Genomic DNA, 14,301 nt, shown 5'->3' with positions numbered 1-14,301 from the left:
GGCTGCTTTACACCCCCAGCATTCTCTCCCACGCTGCCTTAGATCCCATTGACATGACTCAAGGTAATGGAAGCTTAATGCCTGTATTCATGATTTACTGACACGTACATTTCATAGCGTAACTATTATGATTTATTGCTCATTTGATTGCATGTAACCGCTCTGGTATCTACCTGTATGTATTTTATATACAGGGCTATCAGTCTTATGCTAGATATTTTCTCAGCTTCCCTCATAGGATTTGTAACCATTATCACCAGATATGGTCAGTGTTAGGATTTTCATCCATTGGCAGCATATTTACATTTTGGGGTGTTAGTCTCTTTGCTACATTATCCACCCTACTCCACTACTCTCTAGCTGTCTTCTCCCACCTTCCCTTGTTGCCCTCATTTTGTCCTTCACTATTGTAATTTTTATGATATTAATATTTTTTCAATAAAGTACAGTATATATTTATCATTTAAATCCCTCATGTGTGTCTGTTTGGAGAGTACTTATAAGTAGACTAAAATCATTACCTGTATAGGGGGGAAAAAAATCTTTTCTCTTTCACATTCGAATTTCTCTCTCCAAAATAGATCTTTTTGGTTTTACTTCTACTATAGGGATTTGCTGACCATGTATTATATGTTAGGCAGATAGGCTTACTAGTTTTGCTACCCCTGCTGATGCTGGCCTGGCAGGTGGTGCAAATGGCCTTTTTGGAGTTATCGGCAGAGTGTTTAAAAAACAACCAGACTCAGGAAGACCTAACAGTTGTACTGGCAACTTCCTTCGTGTTGGTGTTACGGGGCACGGTTGCCTGCCTCTGTCTGTGGCCACCACACTGCTTCTTCCTGCCTGTTGGGGTGCTCTGCCTCCCTCCCCCTGTGTGCTGCTGTCCTCGCTCTGCATGTCCTCCTACCAGCTAGGGTCAGTTACTATATCATCCACCACCTCGTGTTCCACTTCTGCACCCTGGTCTTCTTCTTAACTTTCTGTCAGTTGTGTCTCATCATCATCCACCTCTTGCGACACTTTCCCACCATCCCCATGGCTGCTCAAACATTTGGGCATCGCTACATCCGATCTCCTCTTGCCCTGCTTCAAGTGGACCGGGCGAGAGGCCCGAATCTTTAAATGGAAAAGTGAACAGCTCTTCGGAGTCTCCAAGTGTGGGATCAGTTGTCTCTGGGCACTCGGCATGGTGGGAGGAAGGAGGATTAGGGTGAGGAATATGCAGTCCAGACTCACGGCTACTGAGAGTTGGCCGTGTGGAAGACAGGGTGGTGGTGGTGGTGGCAAAGTGACTGGAAGCATTATCCGCTATCCAACAAACAACCTTTTGACACTGCTCTTGGTTCAATAGTGGTGTGCTGCGGTCCCCTAAGAATTGGGACGAGAAGGTCAGGCGAGAAGATGTGGGTGTTTGTTGTGGCACAATTTCAGTTTGCCCACGGCCTCGGCTTCAGCGTCTGCATGCATCATCACCATCATGTCCAGTTCCCTGTCCCTTGCCAAGTGCCTTGTCCATTTTAAATGGAGGACAATATCTTCTGACTCACCCAGGGGGATATGGGGGACTCGGTACCCGGGCCTTTACCTTCTTGGGATGTCACGGCAGTCGACACACAGGCCCGTACACTGGAGTCACTCTTTAAAAAGGGGGTTGTTGCTTGAAGGGATGAATAATAGTTTGGTCTCGTGACGTCACTTGTGGTTCCTGGTAATGAGTACCAGCGCTGCTGCAGACCTCTGGAGCAGATGTTAGGGCAGCTGGGTTGGTGCGGCTCTCCACAGGCAGAGCTCAGCTCCACGGCAGTGTAGGTGCAGATGGTAATGCTGGGCGTTGTAGTGCAGGAGTGATAACATAGCAGCAATAACTGATTGAGACAGTGGGGTGCAGTCGTCCGAGTTTACTCACAGTTATCAAGTTCCTCAGGTTGCCTGTACAGGTGACAGCCTCCCACGTCGCGCTGCGTTCACCAGGCAGGGGTCCAGCACTCCCTCAAGTATCTCAAGGGCACTTAATGGGACCCCTTTCTGTATGTTCCTTTCTTAGCCGACTTCCCGTGCTGGGTCTCTCCCTCCTGCCCTGTTCCCCGCCACACAAAGTACCGATCAGGTACCTTGGGATCCCTCTGGCAACTTGAAGTTCCCGGACCTTACTTGATGCCCTTTTCGGTGGCTTAGGTGCGGATGTGGCAACTGCACCTTGAAAGTGCAGAAGCCTCCGGTTTTCTAGCTGAGACTTAAAGTAACTTGGCTAGCCCAGGGACCGGTTTCCTTCTTGTGGCCTGATCCCTCTACCGCCTGGCAGATTCGGGCATACGGGTGACGGTCCGGCACTCACCGTACCCAGTGGGACCCCTTTTGCTCCTGGAGCCTTTCTCTCTTGCTCCCACTCCTCTCTCAGTCTTGGCCATGACAGGCCAGACCTGCCTCCCGAGTGGAGCTCCTGAAAAGCCTCCGCTCCCGACGTCCTCACACTCCCTCTCTCTTCGTTCAACTCTCTAAAAATATGGCTTCCCTATATATATATGCCTCTTCTTCAAGTGCTCCCCTGATCTGCGTCCTCCACCCACACCCACTACATGGTTCCCCATCAGTTTGGTCCCCCCCACTCCAGCCAGGGGCAGCAGAAAGCAGTGCATATTGCCCTTCCAGATGGTCTGGAGTAGTGTAGTGTTGGGTGCAGGTGTTAGGGTCCCGGGCAGCACTCCATCCTTACCTGAGAGAAGGAGATGCCATACCTCTGGGTGAAGTGCAGTACCGCTGTGGCGACTGAACCCTCAGGGGCGCCACACTTCCACACTCACTACAAATGGCTGAATTTGGAGCGAAGTTTTATGTAATCCGTGTGACGGAGAAACCACAGTTTTAAATACCTGGCCTGTAGGTAACTATTTTTAACAGCAAACTGTTGTAAATTGCTTCACTGACAGACTGAAACAAATTTTTAATGGAGGCCAGAAATGGCAGTATTGTCTGAAAACGTATATGTGATCCGTGTGACGGAGAAAACACAGTTTTAAATACCTGGCATGTAGTTAACTATTTTGAACAGCAAACTGTTGTCAATTTCTTCCCTGACACACTGAAACAAAATTTTAATGGAGGCCAGAAATGGCAGTATTGTCAGCACAATTATATGTGATCCGTGTGACGGACAAACCACAGTTTTAAATAGCTGGATTTTTAGCGCTGTAATATGGAAAGGAACTGGCTGTATTCTGCAGTGCCAACACGCAAATGGCGCAGAACAACGGTGTTCTCTGGATTGCTTTTTAAGCAAATAATGAGGATTAAGATGCCCCAAAAAATTATTCCTGGCCCCTGAGACCTGGGCCTATTTCTAGAAATATCTAACAGCAACAGCAGACAAAACTGCCGAGATGCTCGGGCGAGCACCGAGCAGTAGCGAGCATGCTCACTCATCACTGCTCCTGACAAAACTGGTGTAACTGATCAAGGTTTGTAGGTCGCTTTGCCTGCACCTGCCTTTTCAGCTTTGCCCATAAATTTTCCATAGTATTGAGATCAGGGCTTGGGAAGCCTTAAAGCCACAGCTGTGGCAGAACAAATCTGATGGAATCTGCTAGACCCGGCAAAAGGTAAAAGCGGTGCGTTATATGGACATTAATATAGTTACTTTGCTGAAGGCTGTAACTGGAGCCAAGTGGACCTGGCTGCCACTTGAAAGGCTCTTGGTTGTTATGTGTGTAAACATGCCGGTGAGCCACTGAGATGGACTGTGTGATAAGCAGTTATGAAGTGTAATAAACTGCTGGATTTCATGTTACTGGAAAACGTTGCATATGTGCTTTAATTGACCCGCTGAAGCGAGTGTCCCCCAGCGTGATGACTAGCGCTGCCTTACATGTGGTTGGAGAATGCGGCAACTGCAGCCCGGTTGCTAGGGGCAACTGCAGCCCGGTTGCTAGGGGTAACGGCACAGGACGACGAGTGTGGATACAAGCATCTTGTTGTGGCTCGGCTGGGTCACGAAGATTAAAGCATCTTGTTGTAATTCAGCGGGGTTACAAAAATTGTCCTCGCACTCAAACCTGGTTTGCTGTGGCTGGGCGGGGTCACGAAGATTAAAGCATCTGGCTGTAACTCGGCAGGGTTACAAAAATTGTCCTCGCACTCAAACCTGGTTTGCTGTGGCTCAGCAGGACCATGAAAATTTTCCGGGGAGAGCAGTGTGAAGTGTCTAGTGTGAACAGTGTACCGTGATGACCATGAATGGTTCAGTACCTCTAGACGGAATGGAGAAGGGGTTAGATGACCGTCTGCAAATGGTTTGGAGCGAAATGGAGTGTCCTGAAGCAATGCAGGAACAGATAAAGATGGCTGTGAAGGGAGCAGCAAATGAGACTGAAGCTATTGAGCAATTAAAGTGCCTGTTAAAATCGCAGCCGCAGGCATTTGAGAAACGACAGCAGGTCATGGTGCAGGAAGGGCAGGAGCTGTTGGCCCTTTACAGAAAGGCGACAACGGACCATTATGTGAGTTCTTCTGGGGCGCCATTATTGTCCCAGAGTGCCCGGGGAGGTGGTAAGAGATGTTGTGAATTGGGTCCTAAGACTATTGCTGATTTTTTTTGTAAAAATCCCCCTACAGGTGTGGGTGTCCAAAAAGGGGGGGAGTTTCAAAAAGGGGCGGATTTTCAAAAGAGCATGGAGTATAGAAAACTAAAATTTGTTACTGGTTGTGGGTTGGTACCGCCTAAAAATGACAATTTAACCATTGATAACGGGGTAGCTTCAGTAGAAGGGGTTGACGTCAAGGTGGGAGGTGACTTGTTGGCCCACAACTCCATGGGGAGTGACACAGACCCCACAACTGACGGTGACACTATGAAAGTAGAAAGAGAGTTCAGTCAGGAGGGGCTAGATGAGGGGAGAGAGTCCCACTCTCGTCGTCGATGGCACAAAGGCCACAAAAAAGTTGCTCCTGTAGATTTTGCTGAAAGGGCAAATAAAGAAAATGCAAGGCTGTGTGCCTTTATTCCGAGTTTGGATCCTCTTTTAGAAGAAGAGGAGGTGACGTTGCCAGTAGCAACCTCCGATACAGTACTGAGACAGAAGGATCAGGATCCGACAGCCCTGAAAGAGGAGGCGGCCAGTCATGACCAAGAGCTGGAGCCTATCAGGCAGCAGTGTCAGCGTGACATGCTGCAACGAAGGGAAAACCTGGAGAACGTGTCCTCAGACCAGCTGAGCCTGGAGTCTGAACAGCAGAAAATAAACAAGGTTGTAAGGAACTTGCAGCGAGAACTGGAAGAAAGCCGCGAGGAAATCAACAAATGGAAAGAAAGGTTTCAGAGAAATAAAGAGGAGGTTTCTCAATTGGAGCTTGACAAAGCGGAGTGTGAAGATGAGTTGTGAGAGGTGAAAGATCGCTTCTCCCTGGTATGGTTAGAGCTGAGGCAAGTGAAGCAAAAGCTGGATTAGGGTCTACACCAGAAGGATAGGGAGCTGTCTGCCCTAAAAGAGGCGCTGCAGGATGAAGTTTCTGGACGTGATCAAAACCTAGAACGACTGCGCGAACAGTTCAACCAGAAGCTGTGTGAATCCAAGAAGGAGTGTAGTGAACTCAGTAAGGAACTGCAACAAATTAAGAGAGACTATGAGGATCTCCTCAAGGTTAAGAAAAAACTAGAGGAGGATAAGGCTGATGCAGAGCACATGCGCCAAGTGGTTGAGACCACTCTACAGGACACCCGTGATGAAAATGATGATCTCCGCAGAAAGACCCTAGGTCTGGTAGCTCAGGTGAAGGAGCTGCAGACGTTCTCTGATAATCTCCAGAGGGCAGAGACGTGCCTTAAGGAAAGAATCAGCAAGATGGAAGCTGAGCGGAAAAAGATGGAGGAGTCCATCGAAGAAGGGAGGTATGAAGCAAATGCCTCTTCAGATAATGCGAGCTTGGGTGATTCGGTGGATGTGAGAGCCAAGATCAAGGAACTCAAGGAGTTGCTACAAGCCCATTGGAAGCAAGAGAAGCTTGAGAGACTGGCTGTCGAGAGCCGAGTGGGCGCATTGGAGACAGAGAGCTCTGAGAAAATTCTGCTGATAAAGGAGCAGTTGAAGCCGGAAGAGCTTCAGAGATTGGTTGCAGAGAGGCGAGTGGCTGAGCTAGAGGAAGAAGAGGTCAAGACGAAAATTCTTGAATTTGTAGCTGTGAGTCAGCTCAGGGGAAGCATACAGGGTGAAGAAGCTGAAAGTCAGTTCCCCCTGAAACCTGAGCCGGTTGATCGACTGAAAACCACTGGTGAAACAGAAATGTCTCGGTACAAGTGCCTCATAGATGTACCCGAGGATTTGAGAGAAGAATGCACCAGTGAGTCCGTGCATGAAGAGTTTAAGAAGGCCATGGGAGCCTGTAAGGTATACTCGACCTCAGAAGCTAAACAGCTGTTGGTCCTGTCCACAACCGAAGTCACAATGAAGAGGGTGGCTATCCTAAGTAACATGCACTGGCGATGTATTCGCACAAAGCGGTTTGTCCGGTTGAAGACGAAACAAGCCATTAGACAACTGGAGCTTATGAGTAAAGCTCAAAGTCTGCATGAAGAGGTCATCCGGGTGCCTCATGCTCTGGTAAGAAAGCTCATTGTGGGAAATGGCCGAGCCATGCAGATGATGGTAAAGAAGTCCGGTGTGATGAAAGTAAGCAGTCCACGTGATCGACAGGACTCGGTACCAGATGAAGACGGCATGGTGTCATTCTCCGCTGTAGGAACAGAAGAAAGTCTTTTATATATTCGCATACTGTTGGAGTACCGAGTGACCTACCTGCGAGAGGTAGAACAGTTGAATCTCGCTAGACTGCGAGTGGAAAGACAGAATCGCCTGAGCAGCAGAAGATGGCAGCCGTCTAGAAATTGTGAGACCAGACAGAGAAAGGACCCTTCAAATAATAGAACGGCTACAGTAGAAGTTAGAGACTTTCCAAGATGTCCTGAGGATAGTGGGCGTGGGTTTAGAGGTAGTGAGACTTCCAGTAACTCAGGTCTGAGTGGCCCATACAAACGACCCAATAGAGTACGGGACAGTAGGGAGTCGAACCGGACCTTAGATACCAGGGTATGTGAGTCACACTGCTGTATTGACCGCTGGGAGCGGGGGAGGTCTGACAAGGTTACGACCGACCGCTGGGAGTGGGGAAGGTCTGACAAGGTTACGACTGACCGCTGGGAGCGGGGGGAGGTCTGACAAGGTTACGACTGACCATTGGGAGCGGGGGAGGTCTGACAAGGTTACGACCCAGAAATTTGACTTGACGAAGGCAGTGACAATGACAGAAGGTAGGTCCCTAAGGAATGGGCTAATGTTGATGATTAGTGTTCCAGGGGCTGAGCAGCGCAATTGTCAAGTACTTGGTCTCTGTGTGAACTGTGGGTTATAATGTGATTGTGTATATTATGTGTTCAACCCCACAAGTTTGAACAGAGGGGGGATATGTAATGCAGCGGCTTGCGGCATTACTGTAATGGTCCAGGGTGTGTTCTGGCTGACCATGTACCTCTCCCTCAGGTGACTGATCACATGACTGTGACATCATCACAGGTCCTGTGCACACAGAAGGACTGATCACATGATTGTGACATCAGCACAGGACCTGTGTGCACTGGAGGATATATAAATCTTGGTGCTTTTGAAACAGGGTGTGAAAGGCATGAGGCCTGTTCCCCGTGTGTGGGACACCATTAGAGTGTGAGGCCTAGTGAAGCCGGGTGAAGCCTGAAAGGCAAAGGCAGGATCCTTGTGTATAAGAGATGCCAGTAGCCTTGGAGGGCAAGAGGCTTGGAAGACAAGAGTCCTGAAAGGCAGAGGCTGGTTTCCTTGTGTGTGCAAAGAGATGCCAGTAGCCTTGGAAGGTAAGAGGGCTGGAGACCCCCATCTGGGAAGCCGTAAAGCCACAGCTGTGGCAGAACAAATCTGATGGAAACCGCTAGACCCGGCAAAAGGTAAAAGTGGTGCGTTATATGGACATTGATATAGTTACTTGGCTGAAGGCTGTAACTGGAGCCAAGTGGGCCTGTCTGCCACTTGAAAGGCTCTTGGATGTTATGTGTGTAAACATGCCAGTGAGCCACTGAGATGGACTGTGTGATAAGCAGTTATGAAGTGTAATAAACTGCTGGATTTCATGTTACTGGAAAACGTTGCATGTGTGCTTTAATTGACCCGGTGAAGCGAGGGTCCCCCAGCGTGATGACTAGCACTGCCTTACAATATATATATGTAAGTATGTGTAGACACTGGTTAGGCTACTACTGTAACGGCTTGAGTATATATGACACTGATCAATTATCATTATGGCCTCTGTCAGGTAATTACATAGATGATGCTCAGTGACAATAGTAAATGGCCCAGTAATACAATATGGGAGAAGAAAGATGACACTCACCATAAGGGTCTTGGTATTTTTGTTGGCTAAAAAATAGCAGCTGACCTGTTACAGGAGAGCGTGGGTGCATGCAGGTGCCGACCATTTCCTGTTATTGTGCTGCTTCGTTTGGTGTGACTAATAAGACAAATAAATATACCAAGATACTTCTTACTTCTGGTGAGCTCTGATTGTCTTCTCCCATATTGTATGAGCTCAGTCTAACCCCACCTGCACCCAGAGCTGTGGAGTCGGAGTCGTGATAAAATGGACCGACTCCGACTCCTAAAATATATAACAAATTGGGTGTAGTAGTTCAATGCAGTTTGTGGAGAATATTATTTCATAAGGATTTGGGAAAGTTATGAAATGTCCTATAAATGTCTGTCCTATTCTTGATCTAAGGGTCTAGACTTTTAGCTGAGATGAATCTGTGCTACAGTAAATTTATCTCTTAAACATGAGCCATGTATGAGGGTGTTGGAGTCAGAGTTGGAGTCGGTGTCATGGAAATTGAGGAGTCGGAGGTTTGGCTTACCGACTCCACAGCCCTGCCTGCACCACTGATTTACAGCTTTCTGTCTACACTGTGCATATGTAGCACCCTGAGGATCCGGCTGCTACAGGAGTATTGCACCTCAGCCAGAGGTGTGATATTCCACTCCCGGGTAAGGATGGAGTGTGGGACTGAGCTCAGTTAGACTGCATGCACTACATACATCCCATTTCCGGGGGGCAGGCCGACGGTACTCCCACTTAGAAATGTGCAGGTACGACCGTGTCTGTCCCTGGCTGGAGTGGGAGGGGGTTGGTATATCCCTGTAGTGTAGGGGCAGATAGGGGGAGCAGTCTGGGTAGAGCTAGGAGCTCATTGGGTGCTGGTCACCTGAGCTCACACATAGAGGGCTATATAAGGAGGGCACCAACTAGAATCAGGGTCAGTTGTAGAGGAGCCTGTCAGTGAGTGACAGAGAACAAGTCGGCAGAGAGGAACAGCTGAAGGAAGAGCAGCCCTGAAGAAAGAAAGAGAGAGAGGAGCAGTGAAGAAGGACCCAGAGGGGGAAAACAGAAGGGACCCAAGAACCCAAATTAGAGCACCGGGTGAGGAGTCAGCACAAGGGTACCGGAACCCAAACTGGTGGGGGCAGAAAACACATCCCTAGCCAGAGACCGGAGGCTGTGGGCAGCATCTGCCACGGCCACCCACTACATCCACCCTGAAGGCATACCACATGGAGGGTCAGGGAACCTAAGGCCAAGGGTTGCACAACAGAAGGCCCGAGGGAGCTGGACCTAGGTGGATCACTAGTGGGGACGGCGGAAGAAAGGACAGAGGGAGAGCTCAGGGCCACGCTCCGGACTTGCTTGGGGGTTGGCTGGATCCAGGACCTGGTGGACGCAGCACGGCTCGGGTGGTCACTTGAAGCTGGAGTGACCAGGAACAGCAGCAGTGAGTAAAATACCCTAAACTGCATAACCCGACTCTGTCTTCAATTGCCGTCTGCACTGCACCACCACAACCCCCATCCTCTACACCTGTCCCCCTGAGGCTATACCCCTCCCGTTGGGGGTTATCCTACCAAGCTGCACCACACAATCAGCCTCAGCGGACCCTGCTGCAGCGGCGGCCACAGTGACCGCAACACAACGGGTGGCGTAGTCGACATGAAGAACATTACAACATCTGTAGGACTGTCACATAACCCTGAGTTTGACACCCTGGGCACGGGCCGGGTCACAGCCGCTCGGAGACTACAACCCCCATCTGATCCGGTGCCGGGTATTCCCCTCACAAGGAATATGTCCCAGGGGGCGCGTCAACTTTGGCGTAGTCGGCAGGATTACGTGCCCGCAACAACCGGGTACTGCGTGCCTGAGGGAAAGAACACCGTTACCTCAAAGAGAAGTTTCCTGCCGGTTCCGGAGGGTCCACGCCATCGGACTCCATCACCAGTCGTTTCCCGCCGGTTGTCCGCCATTTCCAACTTGTTCCCGCCATCTGCCGAGTTTCCCGCCACTGGGAGACAGTTCCCGCCAATTCCAGCTTTTTCCCGCCTTGGAAGAGCAGCGGACGCCATTATGGGCGTGCCAAAGGAGGGCAGGAGGACACTTCCCATCGTGGGCCGGGACCGAAAATGGCGCCAAAGGTGGAAACCGCCCCCACCAACAGAGACTGTGATGCTAGAGGTGTCTGTCAGCGTGAAAGAACTGCCCCTGGAGCTGACAGTCACCGAGTTGCCCCGGGACCGCCCTCGAAGTAGGAGGAGACCAAACAAAAGAGCAACGATGGGTGTCGCCTGGAGCAGTCTGGAGCAAGCACACCCGGAGTTAAGGAGTATGGAGAGAGAGCACCCGGAGTCGAGTAGAGGAAGAGTTGACCCAGGAATGGAGCGGCGGCAGAGCAGCACCGGCCCGATGGCCAGGAGCCTGCAAAAGGAAGAAGGAGGAGAGCAGAGCAGCACCGGCCCGCTGGCCAGGAGCCTGCCAGGAGAAGAACAGTGCAGCACCGACCCGATGGTCAGGAGCCTGTTAGAGTCCACCACCCCGCTAGGCTTAGCGGAGATCCTGGCGCAGCTCCCCCGAGACCGGGAGTGCGCACAAAATGCCCTGGAGAGTCTCGCAAGGAGGATGGCCCGGGTGCAGCGTGAAATCCTGGCGGAGTGGAGCCGGGAGATGGCCCAGCCAACTAAGACCCGTCCGCAGAGCACGCTGCCCTGGAAGAAGAAGCCGACCGCCTCCAAGGATGGCGCGGGAGGACCCAAGGCCGGAGACGGCGCAGAGGAGGGAGCAAGACGCATGGCAGCAGGTAAGGGGGACGCCTATACCCCATACCGGAAGACCGCTTACCTGCCCCAGCTCCCCGTCGCAGAGCCCGAAGGTCCCCCTGCCGTGCCCGAGACCGCCATGACACCGCCACCGACTAGGCCCCGACCGGAAGCCGCCGTCGCGACCCCTGTGACGTCACGCGTCGTGACCCGGAGCGTGACGAAGCAGGAAGAGCCCCCGGCCTGGTCGCAAGGCCTAGCGTTTCAGGGCGCCGCGTCACCAACAGCGCCATCTACCTCCGCGGAGTCCCCGGCCTGGTCGCAAGGCCTAGCGTTTCAGGGCGCCGCGTCACAAACAGCGCCATCTACATCCGCGGAGCCTCCGGCCTGGTCGCAAGGCCAGGTAGCCCAGGGCGCCGCCGTGCTAACAGTGCCCATAACCTTCCAGATGCCCCCGGCCTGGCCGCAAGGCCTGGGTAACCTGGGCGCTCCCACCATCGCGCCTGCACCCGTGAAACCAAGGGTGCCACATCTGGGAGAGGACCCCTTCAGCCAGCACACATGGCCGGACGGGCGGCCTTTCATCTGGCCCGAAGAATTCTTGGAGCTGGAGCGGCAAAAGAAACTAGGTCCCTTGTGTGAGCCCCTGATTCCGGCTCCACAGCCCGTGACTCGGGTCTCGCCTCCCCTGGAAGAGGCTCAATTTGCGTGGGACCCCAAGGGAGATGATTTAATGGGGTTCACCGAAAAGAGCCGGGCGGCCGCAGAAGAGCGCAACGAAATCTGCCGTCAGCAGCTCGCTCAATTCGCCAAGGAGCGGGAGGAGAGGCGGGTCAGAGAGCAATGGGCCCAGACCCGAAGCGCGGAGCAAAAGAGCCGGACCAGGAGGGACCCCCGTGCAGCGGATCGTCCCCGTACCATCGGGACGGTCATAAAGTTCAACGCGCAGCATGGGTGGGGCTTCATAAAGGACCGCAACACCATGGGGGACGTCTTCGTTACCCGACGGGACGTCGAGTCCCACTTGCCGGAGGGTCACAAAGGCCGTGACCTTTACGTCGGTGACGAGGTCACGTTCACCCGGCACAAGTGTGCCAAGGGACCGTACGCCCTCCACGTACACCGCCTGACGGAGGAGGAGTTGCGGTGTAGGGAGGAAGAGCCAGAAGACCCGGATGGGTTCAAGGCTAGGAGGTACTACGATTGAGAGCGGTAGTACGAAAGACTGTAAATAGTTACCCGTCGGGGTACCCAAGTAACCGTGGCTGCTGTGTAGTTTAGTCCCCGTTGGGACCAGTGAACAGTTTAACCCGTGTGCCCCCTATCCAAACCAGGCTGAGGACTGTGAGCAGCCACCCCTTTCCCTTTACCTGGCCGGGGACTGAGAACGGCCAAATTCCCTGTAAATAGTTGCGCTTCCTAAGGCGCCCCCTACTGGTTTTATGAGAAACCATCTTAAACAAAGAACTGTCGCACTTTACCTGGTCATGAGTTGCACGGTGGCCAGAGGAAGAAGAAGGAAAGAGACGACGAGAATGTTATAACGTTGTTTATATGAAAAAATTTATATATATATATTTATATAGTATTTTATATGGTTATATTGAAAAAAAAAAAAATGTATGTTTTGGTGTTTTGTGTCTTACAGCCCGAGGACGTGCTGTGATTTACCAGGGGGGAATGTAGCACCCTGAGGATCCGGCTGCTACAGGAGTATTGCACCTCAGCCAGAGGTGTGATATTCCACTCCCGGGTAAGGATGGAGTGTGGGACTGAGCTCAGTTAGACTGCATGCACTACATACATCCCATTTCCGGGGGGCAGGCCGACGGTACTCCCACTTAGAAATGTGCAGGTACGACCGTGTCTGTCCCTGGCTGGAGTGGGAGGGGGTTGGTATATCCCTGTAGTGTAGGGGCAGATAGGGGGAGCAGTCTGGGTAGAGCTAGGAGCTCATTGGGTGCTGGTCACCTGAGCTCACACATAGAGGGCTATATAAGGAGGGCACCAACTAGAATCAGGGTCAGTTGTAGAGGAGCCTGTCAGTGAGTGACAGAGAACAAGTCGGCAGAGAGGAACAGCTGAAGGAAGAGCAGCCCTGAAGAAAGAAAGAGAGAGAGGAGCAGTGAAGAAGGACCCAGAGGGGGAAAACAGAAGGGACCCAAGAACCCAAATTAGAGCACCGGGTGAGGAGTCAGCACAAGGGTACCGGAACCCAAACTGGTGGGGGCAGAAAACACATCCCTAGCCAGAGACCGGAGGCTGTGGGCAGCATCTGCCACGGCCACCCACTACATCCACCCTGAAGGCATACCACATGGAGGGTCAGGGAACCTAAGGCCAAGGGTTGCCCAACAGAAGGCCCGAGGGAGCTGGACCTAGGTGGATCACTAGTGGGGACGGCGGAAGAAAGGACAGAGGGAGAGCTCAGGGCCACGCTCCGGACTTGCTTGGGGGTTGGCTGGATCCAGGACCTGGTGGACGCAGCACGGCTCGGGTGGTCACTTGAAGCTGGAGTGACCAGGAACAGCAGCAGTGAGTAAAATACCCTAAACTGCATAACCCGACTCTGTCTTCAATTGCCGTCTGCACTGCACCACCACAACCCCCATCCTCTACACCTGTCCCCCTGAGGCTATACCCCTCCCGTTGGGGGTTATCCTACCAAGCTGCACCACACAATCAGCCTCAGCGGACCCTGCTGCAGCGGCGGCCACAGTGACCGCAACACAACGGGTGGCGTAGTCGACATGAAGAACATTACAACATCTGTAGGACTGTCACATAACCCTGAGTTTGACACCCTGGGCACGGGCCGGGTCACAGCCGCTCGGAGACTACAACCCCCATCTGATCCGGTGCCGGGTATTCCCCTCACAAGGAATATGTCCCAGGGGGCGCGTCACATAGACAACGCTGACAGTGGAGAGGGACATGGTTAGCCTGAGCTCATGAATATTAAGGACTGCATAGCAGGAGCTGATCATTGAGAGGACTAGCAGAGCTGCAGCAGATAACACAATTGTAGCACCCCGAGGACTCGGCTGCTACAGGGGTATTGCACCTCGATCCAGAGGTGTGGTATTCCACTCCCGGGTAAGGATGGAGTGTGGAACTGGGCTCAGTTAGCTGCATGCACCACACTCACCCCATT

Source organism: Phyllobates terribilis, unplaced genomic scaffold, assembly GCF_046119375.1.
Source record: "Phyllobates terribilis strain yellow unplaced genomic scaffold, ASM4611937v1 Scaffold_471__1_contigs__length_1415940, whole genome shotgun sequence".
Classification (NCBI taxonomy): domain Eukaryota; kingdom Metazoa; phylum Chordata; class Amphibia; order Anura; family Dendrobatidae; genus Phyllobates; species Phyllobates terribilis.
Note: the sequence above shows the minus strand (reverse complement) of the source record.